The sequence below is a fragment of the Mus caroli genome, unplaced genomic scaffold (assembly GCF_978045245.1).
Source record: "Mus caroli unplaced genomic scaffold, Mus_caroli_1 scaffold_15, whole genome shotgun sequence".
NCBI classification, from domain to species: domain Eukaryota; kingdom Metazoa; phylum Chordata; class Mammalia; order Rodentia; family Muridae; genus Mus; species Mus caroli.
The window spans coordinates 98,372,453-98,388,828 of record NW_028227270.1 but is presented as its reverse complement, the minus strand read 5'-3'; the positions used below and the strand labels follow the sequence as shown (position 1 = coordinate 98,388,828).

Here is a 16,376-nt window from a genome sequence, read left to right as displayed (position 1 = left end):
CAAAACCCTACTCATTTTATTGTTTTTGATTGTTATTTTTTGTATTGTTATATTTGTTTCTACTTTGTTGATTTCAGCTCTTAGTTTGATCATTTCTTACCATTTACTCTTCTTCAGTGTGATTTCTTTCTTCTTCTTTTCTTTCTTTTTTTTTTTAATAAAGAATTCAGGTATGCAGTTAAGTTGCACAGATGAGAGCTCTCAAATTTTTATTACGTAGGCACTTAATGCTATAAATTTTTCAATTAGCACCACTTTCATTGTGTCCTATAAGTTTGTATACGCTGGATATGCTTTTTCATCAAATTCTAGAAAATCTTTAATTTTTCATTTCTGTTTTGATCCATTTTTCATTCAGTAGAGAGTTTTTTAGTTTCAATGAGTGCAGAAGCATTATGTTGTTTTTGACATCCAGCTTTAATCTCTGGTGGTCTTTGGTGGTCAGAGGAGGATGTAGGTGCTTATTTCAATTTTTTTTTTTGTATCTGTTGAAAATTGCTTTGTGTTTGAGTATGTGATCAATTTCATAAGGTGCTGAAAAGTAGGCTATTCTTTTGTGTTTGGATAATATATTTTGTAAATATCTGCTATATCCAATTGGTTTACACTATCTGTTAGCTCCAGTATTTCTCTGTGTAGTTTTTGTCTGGATGACTTTTCATCGGTGAGAGTGGGATAATGAAATCTACCAATATAAGTGTGTATGGTCAATATATGATTTAAGATGTAGTAGTGCTACTTTTTACAAAAGTAGCTGTGCTAATGTAAGTTTTGGGCATAGATGTTAGGAAATGAGATATCATCTTGGTGAATTTTTCCTTTGATGATTTTAGAGTATCTTTCCCCATATATTTTGATTAATCTTGCCTTGAAGTCTATTTTGTTATATATTAAAATGGATTTACTCCCTTGCAATTTCTTAGCAATATATTTCCCTCACCGTTTACTCTGAAGTAATATCTATCCTTGGTAATGAGGTATGATTTTTGGATAGACCACCATTTCCTGACACTGTTAATGATACTTTGTTATGTTTGTAGTGAGGGACACTAAGGGCTTCTCCATTCCCACACCCTCCCTACAGCTTCCCCCAGGTTTCCACCTCCCACCTGGGGTCAAGGTTAAGCTGAGTTCCATTCTCCACCCACAAGAACATTCTTGAGTAAAAATTTCTCAGAATGTACTGATAGACACATGACCTTTGGAAAGTCCCAGGTAGAGTTCAAAAGTGCATCATGCTTGCTCGCCAATAGATTTAAAGGGCAATATGCTTACCCAATAAGTTTGAACTCTAACCTTGCTGATATAACCTGTCCTCCTAAAAAGCATAGAAGCTACTTGTAATAGCCTTTCAGGGTCACCTTCTAGTTACTCGCCTTGAGGGACTAATTGAAGGTTGACCGCAACACCCCAGAAAATAAACCTTTATTTGCAAATAAAATAAAATAAACCTTCTTTCTGAGATCTGCCTCTTGGGTGTCTTACTTGGGGGCATCTCAAAGTAAGTACCACTGACCCAAGGTCGAGTTCTTATAGCAGACAATTACCCAGGAACTGACTGAAACCAATGCAGAGATGAACAGACACACAGTGGATGGAGATCAGAGAGTCTTAATGGAAGAGTTAGAAGGGTTGCAGAACCCGAAGAGGGCAGAGACTCCACAGGAAGACCAAGAAAATCAACTAACCTGGACTCAGGCTCTCAGAGACTGAACCACCAACAAAACAGCATGTGCAAGCTGGACCTAGAACCCCTGCACATGTGTAGCACATATTGTGCTCAGTCTTCATTTGGATCACCCAACAAGTGGAGCAGGGGCTCCTAAATCTGTTGACTGCTTGTGGATCTAGAGGGTGTGCCTAGCTCTGCAGAAACTTGATGTGTCACGGTGGGAGTCTATGGGGTGGGAGGTGGGATTCTCCATCCTCTCAGAGGAGAAAGGGAGGTTGTGATATGGAGGGATTGTGTGACAGGACAAGGAGGCTAGTGATTGGGATGCAAAGTGAATAAATAAATAAATAAATAAATAAATAAATAAATAAATGCCATTGAGCAGAACATGGTGGTGAATATGTTTAATTCATGATTATCACATTTCAAGTGATAATAATAAGTTATCCTGGCAGTCATTAGAGTATACTTGTTCAGAAGAAAGATGTGAAAGTACAATACAAACAAGGAAAAAAAAAAAACAAAATAAACAATGACATAAAAGCCCAACTAGCTTCTTAAACTACTTTCCAGTTTCCTCCTCAGTGCCATCTTCTTTAACCCACATTTCCAAACTATAAATCAGCTTGCAGGTGTACTTGGGCTTGGGATTCTGTATGTAAAGATACTAGTGCATTTTGGAAGGAGTGGAGAGAATATATGAACCAGAGGACTATTGTACATTTGGCAGAATCTATTTCCATCAACAGTGACATGGCCCTTGGCCACCATGAAGCACTGAGTATATGTCCCACAGGGTACATTTGCTTACAGTCACAACAATGAAATAGAATGATAGAGAAGCAGTTTGTCCTATGGGAATAGAAATGAAAATAGTTAAAGCCTAATGCTTTGTGTGATGTGTGTGTGTGTATGTGTCTGTGTCTGTGTGTGTGTGTGTGTGTGTGTGTGTGTGTGTGTGTGTGTGTGTGTGTGTGTGCATGTGTCTGTGTTTATCCAGGTGTGTCTGTGTTATGAACAGGGACTAGAGCCTGTTTTCACATCTGCACCTGAGATTCCAGTCTCACTTCTTGCTGCCACAGCTACATATTATCTTGGGAAGACACAAAGGTTGTAATAGCTTTATACAGGGTTGGGATATTTTCTTGCACAGAATTTTAGGAGTTGTCACCACGTTAGATCCAGAGGTGCTGGTGATGCAGTTGCATTTGTGTCTGCTATGCTCCTATAATGATGATGTGCCTAGGTGATTCATGTACACAGATTCACTCAACTCAATTTAGGCAGACTCATTTCTTTGCACAGTTTTCACCATAACTGGGCTGAACAGATGTATTTAATATCTTAGGAAAAGTCTTAGGAAATGTCTTAGGATAAGAAGATAACAGGAAAAATTTGAAGGTGAAAGATGTCAAGCTCTGAGTAGCCACAGCTTCATCTTTCTGATTATATAAGGAACCAGCCACAAGCAGGGTTCACAAATGAACGTAGTTTCTTAAGGGTGTATGCTGCATTCCACACACTGAAGGGTCTCTTTTCTATATTTAGATTCCACTAATTAGTAAAAATCACACAGTACTTTTCTACATTCACCTGATTTGTTACAGTTACCATAATGTCTCATAGCTCCATGCAACCATGATAAAAAAAAATGATGAAATCTGAGATAATGTTTATACTAATCCAATTGTCATATCTCTGGTGAGGTATCTGAGGGTATAGTTTTAATTCCATTTACAGGTTGTCATTACTACCTCCCATATATTTAGATTTGTTACTATTTTTATTATATATTCAAATTTAAATTTTATGTTCTGATCAAGATTTTATTTTATTGTTTTCCAATCTGCACTGACTTTTACAGAGAAATTAAAAATATCAGCCATATGTGCCACTCAAAGTCCAGGACATCCTTGTTCATGCTGTATCAACAATTATACATCTCCTGTCTACCTTTTTTTAAAATTTTTAAATTAAATTTAAAATTTATTTTGTATATTTATGCAAGTGTTGATTCACTTTGAAAAAAGAGAAATCCACATTTTAAAAACAACACCGAAACTATAGGCAAGTATAAAATAAAAAAAAACCTCATTATCTATTTTATCTCCTTTCTCCAGTGTTTATTCCTGCTGAGAACGTTTATGAATATAAAAGCAATGAAATGATTCAGGGCATTTAAATTCTGTGACTGGTGCAATGGTCCCCCATTAACTAAATACACAGTAAATGTTATTCTTTCATAATTCTGTAAAATATTTTCCATGGATACATACTTAGATATTTTAAAGTAGTCCAAAATGCCCTTGGGCATTAATATTATAAAAACACATCATCAAGTACAAGGTATGACTTTTCTTAAACTAACAAAAATAATTACAATAATATGAATTTTGATAAAATTTACAAAATTAATTTCCATGCTTCTAATCATGGTAGCCATAAAACCAGTTCCACAATTCTTTGTTAGATCTGTTTCCTCAGTGCTAGAGAGATGGATCAAGATTTAAGAACATTGTCTGGTCTTCTTCTAGAAACCATACAATGGCTCAGGACAACCCTTCTAGCTCCAGTCAGCACGTAGATATCTGGTGATCTCTCTAATTTCTAAGGCACAGGACATGCACATGTTGCACAGACATCAATGCAGACAAAGTATTCATTCACAGTAAATTAATACAAACAGAAAAGTTTGTAAAAATCCCTTCAAGAGTGGCAAGTGGAGAAGGAAATGTCTATACCAATGTAATTGACTAAAGTCTTTCTCTCTCTCTCTCTCTCTTTCAGTTCAATGCTGTAAGTCACCCGGAAGACTGTCTGACAACAATAACATGCTTAAACTCTTCTGTGGAATTTTGTCTTATCCACAATACCAGAGAATTGAGATATCTTTGACACCTATTGGACATTTAAATGAGAGTGACATTTTCTCAATTTCTCCCACTGAGCATGCCAACATTCAACCAGAAGCCCGTCCTTGTGAATCAGCACCAGAGGGCTAAAAGTTGCATAACCAAGGGTCAGAAATTCTTCAGTATTTGCCACCAATGTATTGTCCCTTGAGGAGAGACTAAAAATTAGGGAAAAGGCACAATCTGTCCAGTAGAAGAAAACAAAACAGAGCATCAGAAGGAAGACACTTTGAGCAGCTCTCAGCTCAGGGGGAGTTCTGTAGAGAAGTTTGGAGGTCTGAAGGTAGAGGATATGCTGGTGGTGTTTGTGGAGAAGAAATACCATGTAGCCACTGGCCCCTCCCATGGCACCCTGAAACACTGCATCTCTGAGGACCATGAGAGTGAGAAATATCCATTTTACTTCCTGATTTTCTAGCATAAAATAGCAATAGTTGTTACTATTCTTAAGCTGTGATATATTCAGACCTGTACTTGTGATGGAATGGATTAGGTTCATACTTATTAAAGCATTGAGTATCCAAAAGTATAGGAAGAATAAAAGGATGTGCCATGCAGACCTTGGCCTTAGTCTGCTCCACCTAGATGCTCTGGGACTGATGATGATGGCCTGGACCACAGTGAGGAGACTGCTGGTGCAGATGGAGAGGCCACGGGCCACCCTCCCCAGGTAAACAATGATCTTACAACCTATGGCATCTAGGAAGTTTCTCAAACCAAAAGCTACTACTGTCTTTGGCAATCCTTTTGTAAGAAGGATTATGATGTTTGTAAAAGCCAAGTGGATGAGAATAAGGTGTACGGATTTCTTCTCAGGGCTTCCCCACCAACTGAACATATAATTCACAGAAACAGACATGTTCCCCAGAGTGCCAACCACAGTTATAAAGGTGAAAAGAATTTCTTTAATATATTTTAAAACCATTTCCTCCTTCCTAGTTAGAAAAACTTGTATCCAGGATGCATACAGTTCTGAAGAAAACCTCAGTAATTCTAGACATGGATCCAATCAGCACATTTTGCAATAGCATTTTCTGAAGTTCACAAAGCAGCCATAGACACAGTTAATGTTGCAGATTAGGTCCCTGAAATTTCTCCTGTTTACTGTAGCCTCTGGCGTATTTTGTGTGCTTTGACAGGTGATATATGTATCTGGTATTCAAAGCAAAATTTAAAGAAGAATGATTTTGAGCTTTGCACCTTAATTGACAACTTCAACATTGCTTCTGTGTGTGTGTGTGTGTAGGTGTTTGTGTGTCTGTCTATCTGAATGCATGCATTACCCTTGTTATCACTTAGCATTGTGTAATTGAATTCCAAATTCTCCTAGCCAAAATAAATTCTTCCTCTGATTCTCATTCTATTCATTTATATATGACCAGCCAATTCCCAAAGCCCAAGGTTTGCACTGACCCCGTCTGCTTTCCTCACACTATATGTAGAAGCTGGGAAACCCTGCAGGTCAACACCTGCAGGATCTTTCATATATATTTACTTTAACTTTCCCATCTCTCCTCCTTTGTTTGATATTCCTTTCTTATAACAACTTGAGTAGTACAATTTCTAGAATTTCATTTGACAGCAACGCTTTATAACTTCATTTTCGTCATCTTAATATGTTAAGTTGTTGTAGTAACCATTATGTGATTTCCATTTGAATGAATGTTTGCTAGGTATTTTTAAAGATAGTCCTCCATGTTGAGTCAAATTGTGTAACCTTTTCCAATAAAGCCCCCATTTAAAGGTGAATTACCAAAAGATGTCCTGAAAAAATAGTCCTGTGTGAAAAATGTATGTAACTAACAGGTTGCAGCCAGGAATAGTGCCCTGTAGAATTCTGGGATGTTTCCTAGGAGAGTGGGTAGCAGGGGGCTGTGATCCCATTGGATGACTCAGAGCCTCTGTGACCCCAAGGTGGGACCTCAGCACATCTTATAGAGCATGCAGCAAACTTGTACTAGCTGTTGCTGCTGAGAGAGGTGGAAGAAGGGGAATAATGAGTTGTTAGGTGCTGCCCTGAAATGAATGAAGTTTTTGAGTTATTGGTTCTTAATCTGTCTGTATGAAGTAGCATACAATAGGTTGGGACACACAGTTGTGAGCAGGGACTCTCCAATCTAAGAGGTCATGGTGTCATTTGCCTTTGTGAGGCATTGTGAACAGCAGTTGTTAGTTTGCTTTACAATCTCCTTATCTTTTCTTTTCCAACCTGTTTGTCCTGGCAGAATAATTTGTTCTACATCAGTCAAAGCTGATTCCAGGACTAGACCTCTTCTGAATGTTGCTATTCATGTTTAAAATCTCCTTTTTTATTTCTCAAGTATTTATGGTAAGGTAAGCTTTGGGCACCTTTTCTAGAATCTGAGGAATCTGGATGCTTCAGTGGCTCCTTCCTGCTAACCTCACAGGATTGCCTTAAATGTCTTTGTCCTTCTGATCTCATACCTGAACTTTAGGAAACTAGCCTTCTTGCTGGATTTCTTTTAGGTGGCTTCATGACTCCAGAAATTTCAGTTATTCCTTTTCAACTGCCTCTGAACAAATGGGTAAATGATACCTATAGCAGTGAATTTTGGAAATCACAACACCGTTCTGAATATCTGCATTAATAAAGTAAACTCTAGACATTAATAAATAACTAACAAGTATTCATTATTGATTTTTAGAATGAACATTTAAAGATTGAAATCTGAAAAAATTGCTGCGATCAATAACACCAAGTCCTGATGGAAAAGACTAACATTTTTCTCTCTTTGTTTAATACTAGCTTTCCTGGGGGCATCCTCTATTTCAAGTTGTCTATTTCCAAACTTTAAATCATATTTGAGTCCAGCATCTGAAGCTCTTGATAAATGATTCATTTCTACTAAAGGAGTCTGTCAGAAATGATAAAGGAAATTAAGTTCAAAGACAGGAGGACTTGTGTTAAGATAGACGGATGGTCCCATGATGGGTTTAACCCCACCTCCTAAATATGAGGTAGACTGTATTCATCTATCCTGATTTTCTAAGAGCAAGCCAAAAAATAATCATACAAAACAAAACAAAAAAAAGATTGTTGCTCTTTGCTGCTTAGTTCTGGGGCAAAGGTAAGATGAGCTGTTTCCAGATGTACAAGTTCACAGCCTGGATCCTTATTGCAGAAAGTCTCAAGATGGTCTTGATAACTACTACACTTTGTGATTCATAATTCTCCATATGCACCAGGCAGAAAATGATGGAAGTTGAAATAAGTATTTATAATAATTGGTGATAGAATCAAGAGACTTTAGGATGAATCCAGAAGGAAATCCTTCAAGTGAGAAATTATATAAGTATTGTGAAAGAAAACGTGCACCAACAATTGAAAACTAGAAATGTATCAGAAGTGAAAAGTACAAATTTTACAAACACAAGTGAGTCTGTTGGAGTCACAGTAAAGCTAAATGGAGTCAAAAATATGAACGTAAAATTTTCTTTTGTAATTTTTAAATTTTTATTTATTTATTTATTTATTTATTTATTTATTTATTTATTTATTTATTTATTTTGAGACAAAGCCTACCTCTGTAAATCATTGAAAAACAATTATTTTTCCCTTAGTCTCTCTAGTGTTGACATTCCTGGGATATTTCATTACTGTCTCACATTGATAATAGATATCTGAAAATCTTGTATATCATATTGATTCCTCTAATAAAGGTAATGACGTTTCATGTGTAAGGTAGACATAATCTGTGAGGTGGTACCAGTGTGAGAACATCCTGAGGTGGATCAGGTCTGTCAAGTGGAATAATGAGCACTTTGGAGAGGGTTAGTGCTCAGTGTGTTAGCCACCGTTCTGTATCACATAGGACCGTTGAAATGAGGTCTCAAATGAGCAGGATTTGCAAACACTTAACAAATCATCCTAGTTTTTAGTTTGACTCATGTTATGATTAAATATGATGAATTGAACAAGCATGCTCTATATGTAACTTTCATGAATTTTAATACTGTCTTATTAATAGTTCCTAAAGATATGGAAATAACATCATTAAATATATATTTTTTAAATTGGCCTATAGGCATGTACCCACAGATAAATCAAATTTAGTTGGAAATTTCCAGTTGAACTTCCAACTTATAATGATATGTTAGATGTCCAATCTTGTACTCAATTTCAAATGTATCATTCAGAAATGTTAATGGGTATTTAAATAAAACTGATGTAAACCACTAAAAAAAAAAAAAAAAGGTAATGATGTAAAGACCTACCCAGAGCTCTGTTCTGATTCCAGCCCAAAGATGGACAACAGTTGCCTCAGCATGTCTGTCCCATTTGTGTATCTCCAAGAACTTGTCTTCATTGATCTTTCTGGATCCAGGGATCAGGCTTGATATGGTCAGAAGAAAAGTGGAGCACCCAAGGCTCACAGAGCCTCTAAACTGCTCCCTGTCTTAATCAGAGAGAGACTTCAGCTTTAGTGAATCTCTCCATGACACAGCTGAGGGCATCTAAGATCTTACCTCCATGTACTCACCTGGACCTCTGTGCTGCAGACAGGCTCTGGGGAAGCTCTGGGAAGGTGACACTTGCCAGGTCATATTTGTACTGCCTGGATCTGTGGAGGTCTTGGCTGCCATCAGGTACTGAAGACTTCAAGTTTCATGTTGTCACAGTGTCAGTGGGAAGAGCCTCAGAGCCACTGCAGAGCCTCAGTCCCTGAAGTACAGCTGCCCTCTCTCCCACAGTTACAGCATCTGTTTTGCTCAGAAGTTATTTGCAGCTTCATTAGGGTTTAATTATTTTGAGAGGAAGAATGTGAAGGGAGAAAAGTAACAACTAACCATGTTTCTGTGTACTGAGCTTCCCGAATTCCCAGAGAACTGTGTGTGCTCATTTAGGCCCTGTGCTTGGTCCTTCAGTCTCTGTGAGCTCCAATGTACTTTGCTTAGGTGATTCAGAGGCCTTTGTTTTCCTGGTTACCTTCATCCTCTCTGGCTCTTAAGATGTTTCTGCCTCCTCTTTCAATAAATTCCCTTGTTCTAATATGAGAAAGTTAACGGAGACCTCCCATACAGACTTACTTTCTGAGATTATGCTTTGTGTTTTTATCATCTGCTTCAGGAAGCCTCTATGATGATGAGGCTTCCTGGATAACACACTTATATTAGTATAGAAGAATATCATTTGGAGTCATTTAATTGGTACTTAAAAAAAAATACCAGTCACATTTGGGGTTTGCATAGGTATGTGGATTCTCTAATAAGTCTAGTAGGAAAAAAAATCTGCCCTTAAAGTAAACTTGGCACATTTAAATTATCCTAATAAGTTTATTTCACCATTGCTTTGGCATATTTTTCAGGCCAGACAGATTGTAGGTCAAGATTTTATGCCAGGGTTGCTGCCCAATTTACTCTATTTGAAGCCTGGAGGGGCATCTTTGCACACAGAGGTTGTAAGAAAGCCTGGGATCCTCTGAAAGTAGAGTTATGAGAGGTTGTGAACCAACATGTAGGTGCTAGGCACCCAACATGAGTCTTCTGCCTGACTATCAAGTGCTCTTAATTGCTAAACCGTATCTCCAGCCCCACGAGCAATGATCATTATCCTTCCCATCCATATTAATAACCAGCATGGCTGAATAGAACCCTAAATTCTCACAAGAATTATTTCTGTGAATTTATTTGTTTCACAACATTTCCTTCATCTGGTGCTCATATTTAACCTGTTCACATTCTCCACACCTATGTCTAGAGATGTGAGTATCATTTTGTTGTGTTATTCTCTTTAATTCCTCTCAGACACAACTTGTCTGTGCGATGTCAGTATATATCAAAACTATGTACACAAAAAGTTTGTGGCACATATCTTTTATTTTTGAAATGCAAGAGGAAAATATAGTAAATAAACATTCTGAATAGAAATGTGTCAAGTGACACACTGACCCCTCGTTCTTGTATATTACCCACCAGTGACAAAGACTGCAAACTCTGTGCATACTCTTGAGGTCTCTGGAGAAATAGCACTCTGTAAAAGGATGCCATAAGCTGGACAGTATTTAGATGTTTCAAAAACCCATGTGTATCTCCCAACCTCACAAAAAGGGCTATTGCATACCTCCCCCCTTTGTCTTTTGAGAGTTTCAACATATTTTACTAGAGAACTGTGTATTTGGCTCCCCTGTCAGATACTGGGACTCCTTCACTGACTTTTGAGATAATTCCATTTCTCCTCAGGTAGGAAGGGCAGTAAGCTGTTGGATAGCTTTAGTGAACAGAACTTTTCTACATTTTGGCACCCAAGAAGTACACACAGCAAGTATAGGTGCCTCTATGGGAATTTTACAGCAAAAGAAGCCTAGAAGATTCGTGGTTGGTATACATTTGGATCCTCTGTGTCCTCCTGGTCCAGACATAATAGTATCCTCAGAACTCAATGCCCTTTAATTTTATTTATTTATTTATTTATGTTTTTTTTTTCAAGACAGGGATTCTGTGTAGCTCTGGTTGTCCTGCAACTCATTCTGTAGACCAGGCTGGCTTCAAACACAGAGGTCCACCTGCCTCTGCCTCCCAAGTGCTGGGAATAAAGGCATGTGCCACCACTACCCTGCCCTCAATACCCTCTTTAATGATAAGAGTGCACTACATGAGCTTCAGAAAAGAGCTTCCTTCCATGCTTATAGCTCCTTGTCTTGATGTCTGCTTGTAAATACCATGTGTCTGAAGAGCTGTATTGAGGATGGAGCTCAAAACTCTGGAAGCAAGGCTAGAAGGCAAGGACAAGGTGTCCTAGCAAATGCCCATTTTGTGTGTAGGCACTAAGTAGTGAACAGAAGTGGGAAACAGATGCAGTGGTACACTGTACTTGAGCTATTTATACAATCCTGGACTTAGGACTGCTGCTCTGAACAGAAGCTCTTTTTCCAAACCACAATGGCAATCTCTGAAAGATAACATTTCCCCTGTGTTTTTTTATACATTTTGTGATCACACATCAATGTCTTGAATGTGTTTGGAATTGTCTTACAGGGTTTACTCTTACCTATTCCTTAGTGATTCGTACCCAGCAATACCAAGCACTTACTAGCTTGAGTGAATTGGCTTTGCTCCCTGCTCATTTCCACTTTGTAAGTGACCTTGAAATAAAGTATGCTTCCTGGAATCCTTCTTCTTCACTTGCTCATTGGTTTAAAATAGCCTCATGCACACAGTAAGTGCTCTGAAATAAGTAGAGGAGTCAGTGATAATGGAAGAGCAGGAAGGAACAAGAATGCAAGAAAAGTTTGCAGGTTCTTTTATTTTTATTTTTTTTTTTTAGACAGGGTTGTTCTGTGTAGCCCTGGCTGTCCTGGAACTTACTTTGTAGACCAGGCTGGCCTCAAACTCAGAAATCTGCCTGCCTCTGCCTCCCAAGTGCTGGGATTAAAGGTGTGTGCCACCACTGCCCAGTAAGTTTGGAGGTTCTTACAAGGGTAATACTCTAGCATGTGGAAAAATTCTAATTTCAGGTGTGTTCATGCCCTCCTGCATTTTGCTATGAAGGATGCAACAAGCTAAATTACATGATAGGAATTGTAGCATGGTGGGATAGTGAGTTTCCTGCCCACTTCCTAGAGCCTGACTTCAATTATCTGTCTGCAAAATATTAAATGTAGCTTCCATCCAGTCTGGCCAGCACCGGGGTATCTGGGGCGCAGAGTCAGCTGACACCCGCCAGCTACCCACAAGACCCTCCAAGGGATCTAAAGACCTCTGGTGAGTGGAACACAGCATCTGCTCCAATCCAATCGCAAGGGACCTGAGACTGCATTAATTAGGAAAGCAGAAAACCCAGCCTGATCAGAGACACAAGTCCCTTCTGGTCCACGCCAGCACAGGGGTACCCTGGGCATGGAGTCTGCAGACACACGTAAGGTATACACTGGACCTTCCACGGGATGTTAAGACCTCTGTGAGTGGATCACAACTTCTGCCAGGAAGCAGGTTCGAACACCAGATATCTGGGCACCTTCCCTGAAAGAGGGGAGCCTACCTGCAGAGAGTACTCTGAGAACTGAAACTCAGGAGAGAGTTAGTCTCCCAGGTCTGCAGATAAAGGCTAACATAATCACCTGAGGAACAAGCTCTAACCAGAGACAACTACAACAACTAACTCCAGAGATGATCAGATGGTGAAAGGCAAATGTAAGAATCTTACTAACAGAAACCAAGACCATCATCAGAATGCAACACTCCCACCCCACCCAGTCCTGGACACCTCAACACACCCGAAAAAGACACGGATTTAAAAGCATATCTCATAATGATGGTAGAGGACATCATGAAGGACTTTAATAACTCACTTAAAGAAATACAGGAGAACACTGCTAAAGAGTTACAAGTCCTTAAAGAAAAACAGGAAAACAAAACCAAACAGGTAGAAGTCCTTAAAGAAAAGAGGAAAACACATCCAAACAGGTGATGGAAATGAACAAAACCATACTAGACCTAAAAAGGGAAGTAGACACAATAAAGAAAACCCAAAATGAGGCAACGCTGGAGAAAAAAACCCTAGGAAAGAAATCTGGAACCATAGATGTGAGCATCAGCAACAGAATACAAGAGATGGAAGAGAGAATTTCAGGTGCAGAGATTCCATAGAGAACATCAGCACAACAATCAAAGAAAATACAAAACTCAAAAGGATCCTAACTCAAAACATCCAGGAAATACAGGACACAATTAGAAGACCAAACCTATGGATAATAGGAGTTGATGAGAATGAAGATTTTCAACTTAAAGGGCCAGCAAATATCTTCAACAAAATTATAGAAGAAAACTTCCCTAACCTAAAGAAACAGATGCCCATGAACATACAAGAAGCCTACAGAACTCCAAATAGACTGGACCAGAAAAGAAATTCCTCCTGACACATAATAATCAGAACAACAAATGTACTAAATAAAGATAAAATACTAAAAGCAATAAGGGAAAAAGGTCAAGTAACGTATAAAGGCAGGTCTATTAGAATTACACCAGACTTTTCACCAGAGACTATAAAAGTGAGAAGATGCTGGACATATGTTATACAGACCCTAAGAGAACACAAATGCCAGCCCAGGCTACTATACCCAGCCAAACTCTCAATTACCATAGCTGGAGAAACCAAAGTTTTCCACGTCAAAACCAAATTCACACATTATCTTTCCACGAATCCAGCAATTCAAAGAATAATAACAGAAAAACAACAATACAAGGACAGAAACCATGCCCTAGAAAAAGCAAGAAAGTAATCCCTCAACAAACCAAAAGGAAGATAGCCACAAGAAGAGAATGCCAACTCTAAAAACAAAAATAATAGGAAGCAACAATTTCTTTTCCTTAATATCTCTTAATACCAATGGGCTCGATTCCCCAATAAAAAGACATAGACTAACAGACTGGCTACATAAACAGGACCCAACACTCTGCTGCTCACAAGAAACCCATCTCAGGGAAAAAGACAGACACTACCTCAGAGTAAAAGGCTGGAAAACAATTTTCCAAGCAAATGGTCTGAAGAAACAAGCTGGAGTAGCCATTCTAATATCTAATAAAAATCAACTTCCAACCCAAAGTTATCAAAAAAGACAAGCAGGGACACTTCATACTCATCAAAGGTAAAATCCTCCAAGAGGCACTCTCAATTCTGAATATCTATGCTCCAAATGCAAGGGCAGCCACATTCATTAAAGAAACTTTAGTAAAGCACATATTGAACCTCACACAATAATAGTGGGAGACTTCTACACACCACTTTCACCAATGGACAGATCGTGGAAACAGAAACTAACCAGGGACACAGTGAAACTAATAGAAGTGATGAAACAACTGGACTTAACAGATATCTACAGAACATTTTATCCTAAAACAAAAGGATATACCTTCTTCTCAGCACCTCATGGTACTTTCTCCAAAATTGACCATATAATTGGTCAAAAAACAGGCCTCAACAGATACAAAAATATTGAAATCATCCCATGCATCCTATCAGACCACCATGGACTAAGACTGATCTTCAATAACAACATAAATAATGGAAAGCCAGCATTCACATGGAAAATGAACAACCCTTGTCTCAATGATACCTTGGTCAAGGAAGAAATAAAGAAAGAAATTAAAGACTTTTTAGAGTTTAATGAAAATGAAGCCATAAAATACCCAAACTTACACACAAACTTTATATGCTGCAGTACAGGGGAACGCCAGGGCCAAAAAATGGGAATGCTTGGGTAGGGAAGTGGGGGGGAGGGTATGGGGGACTTTGGGGATAGCATTGCAAATGTAATTGAGGAAAATATGTAATAAAAAAATTTAAAAAACATACCCAAACTTATGGGACACTATGAAAGAATTTCTAAGAGGAAAACTCATAGCTCTGAGTGCCTCCAAAAAGAAACTAGAGATAGCTCACACTAGCAACTTGACAACACACCTAAAAGCTCTAGAACAAAAGGAAGCAAATTCACCAAAGAGGAGTAGATGTCAGGAAATAATCAAACTCAGGGGTGAAATCAACCAAGTGGAAACAAGAAGCACTATTCAAAGAATCAACCAAACAAGGAGCTGGTTCTTTGAGAAAATCAACAAGATAATTAAACCCTTAGCCAGACTCACTAGAGGGCACAGGGACAACATCCTAATTAACAAAATCAGAAATGAAAAGGGAGACATAACAACAAACCCTGAAGAAATCCAAAACACCATCAGATCCTTCTACAAAAGGCTATAGTCAACAAAACTGGAAAACCTGGACGAAATGGACAAATTTCTACACAGATACCAGGTACCAAAGTTAAACCAGCAACAAGTTAACGATCTAAACAGTCCCATATCCCTTAAAAAAATAGAAGCAGTCATTAATGATCTCCCAACCAAAAAAAGCCCAGGACCAGATGGGGTTTAGTGAAGAATTCTATCAAACCTTCAAAGAAGATCTAATTAGAAAAAAAAGAAAAAAAAAAAGAAAAAAAAGAAGAAGAAGAAGAAGATCTAGTTCCAGTACTACACACATTATTCCACAAACTAGAAGTAGAAGGTACTCTACCCAACTCATTCTATGAAGCCATCATTACTCTGATACCTGAACCACAGAAAGATCCAACAAAGATAGAGAACTTCAGACCAATTTCCCTTATGAATATCGATGAAAAATACTCAATAAAATTCTCGCTAACCGAATCCAAGAACACATCAAAACAATCATCCATCCTGACCAAGTAGGTTTTATTCCAGGGATGCAGTGATGGTTTATTATATGGAAATCCATCAACGTAATTCATTATATAATTATTTATAGCCCAAATGTTTTCCTCCCTCTTTTGCTGCATTTCTTTTATGTACGTTTGACATTTCTTTAAATATGCATTTTCATATTTTAGTTTAAGCTAGATCTTGTGAATTTGTACAGGAGTGATCTGTGCTGAACACATTTGTCTATGTCTACATCTTGAAGTGTTTTCTTTACATTTCTATCCTGTGATCTTAGAAATTGGAGATTCATGTGAAGGTCTGTGATACATTTTCTTTCTTTGTTTCCTTTTTTTTTTTTTTTTTTTTGGTTTTTCGAGATAGGTTTTTAGGGGTTTTTTTTCTGTGTAGCCCTGGCTGTACTGGAAGTAGACCAGGCTGGCCTTGAACTCAGAAATCCACCTCCTTCTGCCTCCCAAGTGCTGGGATTAAAGGCATGTGCTACCACTGCCTGATGTTTTGATACATTTTCACCTGCCATTTACACAAGAGAAGAAATAGGCTCTAATTAATTCTTTACATGTTGATTTCTAATTTCCCCAGAAGTTTGTTTAATT

General features: G+C 38.1%; 1 pseudogene; it reads right to left on the bottom strand.

Moving 5' to 3' along the window:
* Positions 1–2,073: 2,073 nt before the first annotated feature.
* LOC110287875 (vomeronasal type-1 receptor 4-like) lies at positions 2,074–5,566 on the bottom strand (annotated as a pseudogene).
* Positions 5,567–16,376: the final 10,810 nt, after the last annotated feature.